This window comes from Nematolebias whitei, chromosome 1 (assembly GCF_014905685.2).
Source record: "Nematolebias whitei isolate Nwh7 chromosome 1, NemWhi1, whole genome shotgun sequence".
Taxonomy (NCBI): domain Eukaryota; kingdom Metazoa; phylum Chordata; class Actinopteri; order Cyprinodontiformes; family Rivulidae; genus Nematolebias; species Nematolebias whitei.
This window is the reverse complement of record NC_056498.1, coordinates 69,814,001-69,827,286: the sequence shown is the minus strand read 5'-3', so window position 1 is coordinate 69,827,286 and position 13,286 is coordinate 69,814,001.

Below are 13,286 nucleotides of genomic sequence, written 5' to 3'. Positions count from 1 at the left end.
CCTTTCTTGATTTTCTGTCTGAAATGAGCAAGCTGTCGTAAGTATGTGAAAGGTTGGTCTTCGGTCAACTAAAATGTTTACTGAAGAAGAAATGTCATGTTTAAACTTTTTCAGAAGATTACCAAGAGTAGACTCCAGAAAGTCTGCTGCTTCTGCAATAATCTTTTCTGTATGTTAAACAAGTTTCATTCTCTGACCTCGACTGTTGATAAACACCTTACGTCAAAAACACACCTCTTTCTGGTCCTTCCACGAATCAGAAAGCTCTAAACTGAACAGGAAGTAAACTCATTTAAAATGTGACAACTGCCCAGTTCAAGTTAGAATGAGAGCTGACAACAGATTGAGAGTTCTGGAGAACGTGAGAGTTCCAAGATTGAGAGTGCAGTCGGTTCTGAAGGCTTCAGAGCAATGAAGAATCCAGAGGTTTTTTGGGGATTATAATTCTGTTTTGAGCTAACCACGCACGACTCTCTGAAGGTTTGGTAGCTCTCGACGGAGACGCTGAAACGAGTCAGAAAGGAACTACTCCAAGGCTGATTCATCATCAACAGGTAGATGGTTCTATTTTGACCAAGTGTACCGTGAGAAGCTGAGATCGGACGGAGCGTGCAACTTCTGGTCAAACAGATTAAATTCCCTCACATATTTCCTCTGTAAGATAAATCTCAATTTAATCTTAAACTCTTCTCTCTCATAAATCAGTACAGATATTTTTAGAAATGTCTGAAGCAAAGTCCTCAAATCACCGCCGAGTGATTTGAAGTTCATTTTCTGTGAAACTGTCTGTTATTATTTTCATATTTTGCCAAATTAATGTAAATGTTTGATGTTAAACTTTGATTTTGAAAATAAATGATTCCATTCATTTGATGGGTCAAAGGTAATAACGTCTCTCGTTCGCATTCCTTTAAATTCAATGCACGACATTACACAGTCAGAAAAATGAAGAACTCGTGAATATTGTATGCATATATAATTCATATATTTGTCATACAACAAGTGACACGTATCTCACGTGACTCACTACATTATTAATCCCAGAGGGAAATTAAATGTTGTTGTAACTCATAATCCTGGTTTTATTAACGAGTTGTTACAGATGCTGAAGGATCTCTTGTAGCGCTCTGTCTTACAGCAGATCTGAAGAAGCCTCTGACTTATACACCAACCCTGACCTGCACATCTCAGCAACTTTGTCTCTACGCAGTGTAGAGAGTTCCTAGGTCTTCATGTTGTCTCGTGGAGGTAGACCTTAGGACTTACAGACTGCACTGGTGTCGATTCTGGAGGCTGCTCCAACATGTGCTCATCGTTTGACAGGTTCAGATCATCTTAGATGACTTACTGATGAATCTGAGTTAACAAGTTGTGTGGCTTCTGGTGGTAAGGGAATAAATTATATCCATCACGCCAATATGAGGGCCGAAAGAGTGTAGAGGTAGGGCAGCCGACTTGGGACCAGAAAGTCACAGGTTCAATAGTTACCCACTACCCCACCCGGGAGTATCTCACATGTGATGGGTTAAATGTAGAGAATGAATTTAGTCATTTTATGGAAACATACAGTAATGACAACACAGCACTTTACTCTTCAGTGTTACATTTATAGAAATATTTAAAACAAGTTATTAACCTAATTTTCATTCAACCTTTATTTATATAGGTTAATCCCATTGAGCCTCGGGGACTCATTTACAAGAGAGACCTGAATTAATTTGCAATATTTTGTAGAGCAATGGCTTTTAGTCAAATAAAAAACAAGTAAATTGCAGGATGCAAAGCAACACAATAAAAAGATTATTATGAGGATTGAATGCATTTGCAAAGATCTGTTTCTTCTGAAATTATATAGACTTTTTTTTTAAGAATAAATAAACTTTTTTTTTTTTTTGGTCATTTTTTTATTATTATATATTTTTTTAGGTAAGACAAAAAATGTTTCCACACACAATGTGACAGCAGGTTAAAAAGCAGAATTCCAGTTGAAGTGTGTATATGAAACATAATGTGGTGCCTGAAAGCATGTGCTGTGCAGGCGCAGAAGCAGCAGCTGTGATCTTTGGATTTAATGAAGTCAGAGGTCACAGAGTTTGGCCTCAGCTGGGGGAACTGGGGCAGAAAATGGAGTAGGAAAATGGTCCACAGCCCGTGATGTCACTGACTAACAGAGGTTATGATATTACTACTTGCAACTTGTCTGTATGAGATCCCCCTGCAGAGGAACCAGCGGTGTTAAACACGGAGTTGGTAGTGTTAATCTCCTGAGTTTGTTGTGTAACACTGGCCAAGGATGCTGCGTTCACGCAGGCCGGATCACTGCATCTGTTTATTGCAACCTGCAGATTAAACCAAACAACGTACTTCAAACAGAGACTAATCCACCCCCCCCCCCCCACCCCCCCCCCCCCCCCCCCCCCCCCACACACACACACACACACACACACACACACACTGCAGCCTAATCTACCAACTTAAAACAGAAGCTTTTACAATCAGCTTTGATGATGGAGCTGGAACATCCATCAAACGTTTGCTAACAAACATTTTTACCAATAAAAGTGTGTTCCTGAGTTACATTAAACTTTACTGACGTTAGCCTTGTTTGAAGGTGAAGTAGCCTTCTTTAAGCTCCACTGGTGTTGGACCATCACACAATGTTCAGACCGTATTCCATGTCTTTGTTGTAAGAAATAAAATTGATCAGTGATTGTTCCCCCAGAAACTGTAGCTTTGTCACTTTATAAAAGGAACATAGCACATGTTCTGGGATGTTCTCTGTCTGCTGGATGCGGTTCTGGACTGCGGTCTGTGAGGGCAGCGGTCCTTATTACCATCAAGCTGCTGACCGGGCCTGTTAAAAAGACCATGTTGCTAACAGAACAGAACCATGGTATTGAAAGAAGCTCACTGTTTACTGAACCACACTGTATATGTTTTATCTTTTTCATACGGCACCTTGTTTTTACTACTTCAGTAGTATTTTTTTGTATGTGTTTAGTATTTTTACTGCACGCTTTGGTATTTATTGTTGTTTTTTTGACGAGTCGAGACCGTTCTTCTCGTCCTCAGCATTTCATTGCATTGTTGACCTTGTGTTGACTTTGCATATGACAAATAAACCAAACCTGACCACATCTTTGCAGCAACATGAAGAATAAATGCTGAGGCATCGCGGAGATTTGAACCCAGGATCTTCTGTTTACAAGAAGATGCTGTGACCAGCTACGCCCACAGTGCCACATGTTAAAAAATTTAATGTTAAGTCTTGGATTGCCTTTTGAGGCAAAATCAGCCACATATTAATTTTTGTCTGTGCTTCTATTTATTGATTTATTTAGGTGCAGTCAGTCCATCCATCCATTCATTATCTTTTACCCACTTCTTCCATTTTGCGTCACGTGGGTCACCAGTGCCCATGTCCAGCAATCACTGTGCGAGGGGCGGGGTACACCCTGGACAGGTTTCCAGTCCATCACAGGACACATAGAGACAAACGAGACAAACAATCATTCACTCTCTCACTCACACCTAGAGACAATTTAGAGTTACCAATCAGTCTAACATGCATGTTTTTGGTCTGTGGGGGGAAACCGGAGTACCTGGAGAAAACCCACGCATGCACGGAGAGAACATGCAAACTCCACCCAGAAAGGCACTCGGACTGGGATTTGAACTGGGAACCTGCTCACTGAGAGGCAGCATCCCTACCAGTTGCATCACCGTGCTGCCCGCCCAAAAAATCCTTCTACTTTTTCTGTCTGAAATTTTTTCAAAATTGTAATTTCCTTGAAGGAATCTCCCCAGGGCGGCACAGTGGCGCAGTTGGTAGAGCTGCTGCCTCACAGCGAGAAGGTCGCTGGTTCAAATTCTGGCCGGGGATCTTTCTGGGTGGAATTTGCATGTTCTCTCCTTGCATGTGTGGATTTTTTCCAGGTACTCCTGCTTCCTCTCACAGATCAAAAACATGCATGTTGGGCTGTAACTCTATTGTCTCTAGGTGTGAGTGAGAGAGTGAATGGTTGTTTGTCTCTATGTGTCCCTGTGATGGACTGGAGACCCGTCCAGGGTGTACCCCGCCTCTCGCACAGTGACTGCTGGATATGGGCACCAGTGACCTGCACCACCCAAAAAGGAAGAAGCGGGTAAAGATGATGGATGAATGGATGGATTATGGGACAGACCATCATCTGTATAATTTTTCTTCTTTTGAACACAGACAAGACTGAGGTTTTACTTTTTGGACCTGAGCATCTTATGGATACATTTTTCAGTCTTTCTCCCTCCTTAGATGGAATTAATCTGGCCTTCAGCTCTAATGTTAAAAATCTTGGTGTTATATTTGATCAGGACATGTCTTTTATCCCCCACATTACAAAGTTTCTAGAACCACCTTCTTCCATCTGTGTAATATCACTAGAATTAGAAACATTTTCTCTAAAAATGATGCAGAAAAACTGGTTCATGCATTTGTCACGTCTGAGCTGGACTATTGCAATGGTTTATTGTTAGGGTGTCCAAATACGTCTTTAAAATGTCTTCGGTTGATCCAAAATGCTGCTGCCAGAGTCTTAACTGGAATTAGTAGGAGAGATCATATCTCTCCAGTTTTAGCTTCTCTCCATTGGCTCCCTGTCAAGTCCAGAATATAATTCAAAATCTTACTTCTACCCTACAAAGCTCTCAACAACCTAGCTCCATCTTATATTATAGATCTTATTGTTCCATAGTTTCCTAACAGAACATTTTTCTGTCAAATTGCAAGCTTTCTTATGCTTCCTAGTTTCCAAAAGCAGAATGGCAGGCAGATCTTTCAGTTTTCAGGCTCCTCTCTTGTGGAACCAACTTCCAGTTTCTGTCTGTGAGGCTGACACAATGTCCAGTTTTAAGACTTTCATTTATGATAAATCCTATAGTTAGGGTTGGCTTGTGTTACAACCCAGCTCAGCCAGTGGAACTAGGTTTTGAATAAAAGTAATAATTTATTTGGTCAGTGTAACAAAATTAAACAAAAAGAGGATACTGTCAAAGTACCAATTACCAAAGATATTTTACAACAATATTTTCTAACAAAGGCCACAACAAAATTAATGTTAAACAATTGAGTTAAGTATTAAATCAAATTGATACAGGATCAAAACAAAGATCATGAACTAGTAATCCTTCTGACTGTCTTCAGAACACACACCTACAACTGCAGGAATTAACTGTTAGCCAAACCAAACATGTCAAGACCAAAGACATCCATACAAAATGGAGAGCTGCTCTGTCTAAAGTACAGCCACCCTGAATGACAGAAGAGCTGTGCTTGGATAGGCAGGCCTCTTCTGTGGTTGGAGGAGCAGGAGGTGAAGAAGCCAATCAGGATGCAGATGAATGTCAATTGGGTGAGGAGTCAGGAGAGGCCAGCCTATCCCTGATGGACTTCAGCACAGCTGGCTTAGCAAATCAACCTGCAACTAGAGTCCCTCTAACATATAGCCTCAGGCCATAGCAGCTTGGGTTTACTGAACTATCCCTTAGTTATGCTGCTCTAGGCTTAGACTGCTGGACGAGAAAGTGACCTCATTTTCTCAAACTGCTGCTGTCTTTACTTGCTCTACTCTACCTGTTTGTATTTGTAATTATTTCTATCCTTAACATGAGATTTTTTGTTTGTCTTTCTTCCAATAAAGGGTACACCTGGACCTGACATTCTTTGTTTGTTTGTCTCCCTTTCCTGTTCCTCTCAAACCTCAGCAGATGGCCGCTCGTCCTGAGCCTGGTTCTTCTGGAGGTTTTTTCTTGTTAAAAGAGAGTTTTTCCTTTCCACTGTCTTCTTTGTGCTTGCTCAGGATGGGAGACTGAGAGGAAGTGAAGATTCAACTCAATCTGCTGGCTTCCATAGATAGAAAACTTTTACTAATTGGTTTTTTTATGTATGTGAATGTTTTTGTACAATTTTCTACAATCAGCGTAGCTGATCCCTTAGACAACACAGGTGAAGAACTGGGCATGCTGGAGAAAGGAGCACAACATGTCTCTCCTTCAACACCTCCCCAAAAAGCTCAGTCATCCCCGGAAATCGCCCAGTCCTGGAAGCTGTTCGAACTTGCCCAAAAAGTCCTCGGTGGCCACCCACCTCACCCAAAGGTAGCTGCAGGTAGCCACCGTGTCCACATATGCTGTTTGCCCCAGAGAAACAGCAGCTCCATAAGCGTTACCTTGTGGAGCAGCTGTTTGTCTTCTGGGGCAAGCTCCGCAAGGAACGGGCAGCCTTCTGGTTTCATTTCTGTTTCCATCTTCATGATCTGTGCTGTGTTGAACCCAAATGTAGACAGAACTTGGGGAACTCAGGAATAAAATAAAGAATATTATTTATTTACAGAAACAAAAATGTGGCAGCAAAACTCATGATCACGAGAGCAACGATGAACAAAAGAAGACAGAACATAATGGCTGGAGAGCACAATGCACGGACAACAAGGGAATACAAAGACACAGAACTTATAGGGACACTAACGAGACATAAGGATGAACACCTGGGGTGAAAGGGATTGGGAGTAGGTGCAGCAGGAGTTGGCAGCATGAAGGAAGAAACACAGGTGGAGGCAGGAAACAAATATACGATAAACACAAGAATCTAAAGAAAAGACACAAGACAGATCCCCACAGATCTTTAGACTCAGACAAACTGCATCAAAAACAGGTTTGATTCTGTTATGGACATCACTCCACGAGCTATGAAACATTTCCACAAATCATCAATTCAGTTTATTTATATAGCACCTGTTGTGGATAGGTGCAGCGTGGGATCACGTGGTGTTGGTAGTGATTATAGATCACCTGTTGCTCACTTGGGGAATATTGAGCGAGTGGGTGATGGGGGAAGTCTACTTTTGCTGACCGCTTTAAGCGTGTATGGATTTTGTCTTTGATCACTGTTTAAACCGGCGGATCCGTTTTAATGATGCCTTTGGACACGGATGTTTGTAATTCACTGACGTTCTGCATGACAATAAAATCAAGTGGATGTAAGATCTGATCAGCTGGCGCGTCAACTAATGATTCCCCTACTCAGCTGCTCAGCGACTCTCTTTGACAGTCGCTAATAATTCGTCGCTGCACCTATCCACAACAGCACCAAATCACAACAGTTGTCTCAGGGCACTGAACAAAAACATTCACATACATACGAAAGCCAATTAGTAAAAGTTCTCTAAGGAAGGAAGCCAGAAGACTTGTTGAATCTTCACTTCGTCGTAAGTCATTCTATATAAACACTGTTCACTGTGCCACAAATGCAGATTAAAGTTCTATCATGCAAAGAGAAGCCATATGTGATCACCACCCAGAAATGTTCCTGTCTTCTCTGGGCCAAAGCTCATTTAAAATGGTCTGAGGCAAAGTGGAAAACTATCCTTTTGTGAAGAAAATCTAAAGCTGAATAAATAAATGAATAAATAAATAAAATAAAAATAAATAAACTGTGAGCATAAATTCAAAGCCAAATGTCCCGATCGTGCAGACTCGGTCCAGAAACAAAACATGGCAGCTCCCATAAACTGAGATCTGCCAACTGAAAATCCCATCAAGTACAGAAAGTAGGAGGTTTTCATCTATTATGTGTAATAAGCTTTATGACGATGGTCTGCACACATCACAGCAGAGGTGAATCTGCTTTAGTGCTTACAGGGGCAATATCAACCTTCATGTGCTTGAAGTCATCAAGTATGGACCATCAGAGTGAAAATAGGGATTCTAAAACAGTTCAATCTGGTCCTTTGGACATTCAAAAACAAAACAAAACAACAAAAAAAGTAGAAATTTTTCGTCTTTCATCCGAAAGACTTCCTCAATCTGAGGTGCTGTTTTCAGCTCAGTCTCTTAAATAGCACCTTCTCAGAGTGGATCAACCAGTTTGCTGCTGACAACCAAAACCAGCTGATCACATGCTCAAGAAGGACCATCAGCCTAACAATGGATCATTAGCACACTGATGGTTGTTTACTATTCACAGGGGGTTGAGTGATACTGGCAATCACAGCATTGTAAGAGGGGGACAGTTGAACCCGGAGGCCTCCACCCCTGTTTAATGATGGACGATTTCTTTTCACAAAGATGGCCTCCTTTACTTCTCTCTCAAACCATCGTTCCTCTCTGTCCAGGATGTGAACATCTTCATCCTTGAAAGAGTGACCGCTGGCCTGGAGATGAGTGTAGACCGCAGAGTCCTGGCCTGATGATGATGATCTTCTGTGCTGGGCCATCCTTTTGGCCAGTGGCTGTTTAGTTTCCCCGATGTAAGACTGATCACCCTCCTGACACTGAACAGCATACACAATATTACTCTGTTTGTGCCAGGGGACTGGATCTTTGGGATGAACCAGTCTTTGCCGTAATGTATTTTGGGGTTTAAAAGCCACTGGGACGTTATGTTTAGAAAATAAACGTCTCAGTTTCTCTGATACTCCCTCAACATATGGAATGACCACTGGTCTGGGTCTGGGTTCCTCCTTTTCACCTGATGGCTGACTGGAGTCCTGTTTGGGTTTCTTCTCTGCTTTCAGGAAGGCCCAGTTAGGATATCCACATTGCTCTAGAGCCTGTCTTGTGTGGGATTTCTCCTTCTGCCTGGCTCCTGAGTTAGTGGGGATGCTGTCTGCTCTGTGATACAGAGTCCTGATGACTCCTAACTTGTGCTCCAAAGGGTGATGGGAGTCAAACTGCAAATACTGGTCTGTGTGTGTGGGTTTGCGGTACACCTCAGTTTGCAAATGTCCTCTATCAGAGACTGAGACCTCACAGTCCAAGAAAGCCAACCTGCCATTTTTTTCATCTTCTCGTGTGAACTTGATGTATTTATCCACAGAGTTGATGTGGTCAGTAAAATGTTGGACTTCCTGAGATTTAATTTTAACCCAGGTGTCGTCAACATACCTGAACCAATGACTTGGTGGTGTCACTGAAAAGGACGTCAAGGCTCTCTTTTCTACCTCCTCCATGTACAGGTTGGCAACAATAGGAGAAACTGGAGACGCAGCCAACCTACTTCACATATGGGGAGCAATATTATAGGCAGAAACATGGCTGTGCTATGGGGCCTATGGGGTCTACACTCTTCTCCAGGCCAGCGGTCACTCTTTCAGGGACGAAGATGTTCACATCCTGGATAGAGAGGAACGATGGTTTGAGAGAGGAGTAAAGGAGGCCATCTTTGTGAATATAAATTGTCCATCATTAAACAGGGGTGGAGGCCTCCGGGTTCAATTGTCCCCCTCTTACTATACGTTTATTGCCAGTGTCACTCAGCCCCCTGTGAATAGTAAACAGCCATCAGTGTGCTAATGATCCATCGTTAGGCTGATGGTCCTTCTTGATCATGTGATCAGCTGGTTTTGGTTGTCTGCAGCAAACTGGTTGATCCACTCTGAGAAGGTGCTATTTATAAGACTGAGCTGAATACAGCACCTCAGACTGAGGAAGTCTTTCGGATGAAAGATGAAACTTTTCTACATTTTGTTGTTGTTTTGCTTTGTTTTGTTTTTTGAATGTCCAGAGGACCATATTGAACTTTTTTAGATTTTTCTACCTGGATTCTTGAGCATGCATCAGAAAATAGGGATTGTTTTGAGAGATAATATTCCAGCGTTCCTGTTTCATATAGTCCTTTCATCACCACACACTGAGGCTAGATAGTCACTTTATTATTCCACAGTGAACTTATAATCTGTTACTGTTCAGGCTGGACTTCTAGATCTTTTTAAATGACAGATGATTTTACCCAACTAAGCTAGTGACACACATTCACAGTACCTATTCATAATAATGACTCTCATTCTGTATTATAAGCCAGTGAGTACAAATGTTTTTTAAGATGAGACTTAAAGACACCAAGAGTTGAAACTTGTCTGAAATGAAGAGGCAGCAGGTTCCACAGTTTAAGAGCTACAACAGAAAATACATACTCATTATTGTGGACCAGTCTGGACCACATGATTCATTCACTGCATCATGCCACAACTACCGTGCTTTACTGACAAAAACATATGTTTTATTAGTTCAGAAGCATCTAGTATTTAGCAGAGGCAAAATGCAGACAAGCTTAATTTATGTATAATTTAATTTGCTTTCATATCCTCCTCACCTCCCCCACCTTTTAATAATCCCTGGATGGTAAATTCAATGCATTGTCCCATAAAGGAGATTAAAGAATGCTGGGGGTGAAGGGTGTTAACACCAACATCAAATTAAATTATAACCTCTGGTTTGGTTGTGTTTATGTAGCTACTCTGAAGCTTTAGAAATTTAATGTGGGATCTTTCAACTGGAAACAGGTCAATTCGGAGCATAGTACAATTGAGCGGTTGATTAGTGTAAACAGAGAGGTCGGTTGGGGAACATAAGAGCCTGTCAGAGTCTTTTAAATGTAATTTGATGAATTCCTAAAAGCCTCTCATTTAGCTTTTACAAAGATTTTTTCAGTTCAGCAGCTGGAACAGAAAATTGAACTATTCAGAGCTACTGAGACAGTAGTGCAATATTTGATTTTGCAGCCTATTCTTGAATGCCCCTCTAAAAACTTTCAGTTTGTTCTGCTTTAACATTCTTAGAAACATGCTTTTGAAATGATTTTTGCTCCTTCAACTTGATATTTGCTTTGATTATCATTCCGATCTGCAGAACCTTCATGGATATTACAATCTGTTTCTCCAAGAGATAAAAAAGCAGCTGCAGTTTACTGTTTTGCTAATTTTTCATGAGATGTGACGGATTACCTTTCTGGCATTAAAAGCATAGAAAGAGATGGACTCATACACAAAAAAAACAGGTGTAAAACAAAAGGAAAGCTTTATTGATCAAAGTAAACAAGTTATTAACGTTTCTGTGACATACATAGCTTACAAATCAGCATATCTCTTAGGATCACTCAAGCATAAAAACTCCACCATTAAAGTGATTCAAAGTGTAAATTTAAACTGAATTTACATTAAATATGTTGTGGAACACCCTGTCTACACTATGTCATAGGGCACAATTGGTAGAGGTGTTGCCTTTCAGTGAGAAGGTTGCCATATTGAATCCCAGCAGGGACCTTTCTGGAGTTTGCATGTTCTCTCTCATGCAGGTGCAGGTTTTCTCCAGTTTCCTCCCACAGACCTAAAACATGCACTTTAGGATAATTGGTAACTCTAAATTGTCCCCAGGTGCAAGTTGTCTCACAGAGACAATGATTGTGTCTTTGTGGTCCTGTGTAGGACTTGCATTTAAACTAGGGTGTCTCCTTCCTCTCCCACAGTGACTGCTGGACATGGACGTAAGTGACCTCCATGACCCAGAAATGAAAGAGCAGGTAAAGATAATGGATGGAGCATGGAAAATGCAACCATGATAATTGTTTACACCACAAGAATATACAGGCGTATCCATCCTCTGTTTGTGTCCCTTTCCTATCCAACTCCAGCAATATGAGACAGATGGATGCCCATCCTGAGCCTCAATCTGTTTGAGGTTTCTTTTTAAAGGAAGTCATTCCTTTTCATTGCTGCCGTTGTGCTGCTAAGAACACAAAGATGTGACAAAGTGAAAAGTTGATGCAATCTACCGGCTTCCCTAAAGTGCTTATGACATGCATATCCTAAAATAGTAGAAGAATATTTTTAAGAGATTTGGCGCAGAGGTTAGAGAAGGTGAGCCTGTGATCGGGGAACCCCGAGGAACCCTGGGGAACACTGGGGAACACTGGGGAAGACCCAGGACACGCTGGAGAGACTATGTCTCTCGGTTGACCTGGGAACGACTTGGGGTCCTCCCAGAAGAGCTGGAAGAATTGGTTGTGGATAGAGATGTCTGAGCCTCCCTGCTCAAGCTACTGACCTTGTGACACAACTTCAGAACAAGCAGAAGAAAATGGATGGATGGAGATAGAAATAATATTAAATGAAAACTATTCATTTGTAACAATTCATTTAAGGAAATGAGGTCAGATTGTCCTCTAGTAGTCTAAGCCTATGGCAGTACAACAAGCAAATCCTAATTATAGGATTTATCAAACATGAAAGTCTTAAGCTCAGTCTTAAAACTGGACAATGTGTCAGCCTTACAGACAGAAGCTGGAAGTTGGTTCCACAAGAGAGGAGCCTGAAAACTGAAAGATCTTCCTCCCTTTCTGCTTATGGAAATTCTAGGAACTGCAAGAAAGCCTGCAGTCTGAGAGTTAACTGCTCTGTTGGGAGCATATGGAACAATAAGATCTAAAATTTAAGATAGAGCTAGGTTGTTGAGAGCTTTGTAGGTTAGAAGTAGGATTTTGATTTAATTCTGAATTTGACAGGGAGCCAAGAAGCTAAAACTGGAGAGATATAATCTCTCCTATTAAATCCCATTAAGACTCTGGCAGCAGCATTTTGGATCAACTGAAGACTTTTTAAAGAAGTATTTGGACATCCAGATAATAAACCATTGCAATAGTCCAGTCTAGACATGACAAATGCATGAACCAGTTTTTCTGCATCATTTTTAGATGTTTCTAATTTTAGTGATATTACGCAGATGGAAGAAGGCAGTTCTAGTAACGTTTTTAATGTGGGGGATAAAAGACATGTCCTGATCAAAAATAACACCAAGATTTTTAACATTAGCTCTGGAGGACAGATTAATGCCATCTAAGGAGGGAGAAAGACTGAAAAAAATGTATTCCTAAGATGCTCAGGTCCAAAAAGTAAAACTTCAGTTTTGTTTGTATTCAAAAACAGAAAATTTAGGGTCATCCAGGTTTTTATATCTTTAATACATGCTTGTAGTCTAAGCAGCTGATTGGATTCGTTGAGTTTCATGGACAAATATAACAGTGTATTATCAACATAACAATGAAAATGTATCCCATGCTGTTTAATAACTTTACCTAATGGAATCAAATGCAGGTAAAAGGTAAACAATATGGTCCAAACACTGAACCCTGAGGAACTCCATGACTAACTTTGGTGTATGATGAAGATTCATTATTTACATTTACAAACTGAAATCTATCAGATAAATATGATTTATACCACTTTAGAGCTGTTCCTGTAATTCCAATGTCATATGCAGGTCTCTGTATTCGAATACTATGATCAACTGTATCAAATGCAGCACTGAGGTCTAACAGGACCAGTGTAGACACTTGTCCATTGTCAGAGGCAATGAGAATATCATTAGTTACTTTCACCAGTGCAGTTTCAGTGCTGTGGTGAGCTTTAAACCTGACTGAAACTCAAACTGATTTTATCTTTGCAGATGTTCACTTTTTAAACTTGCATGGCCAAAAT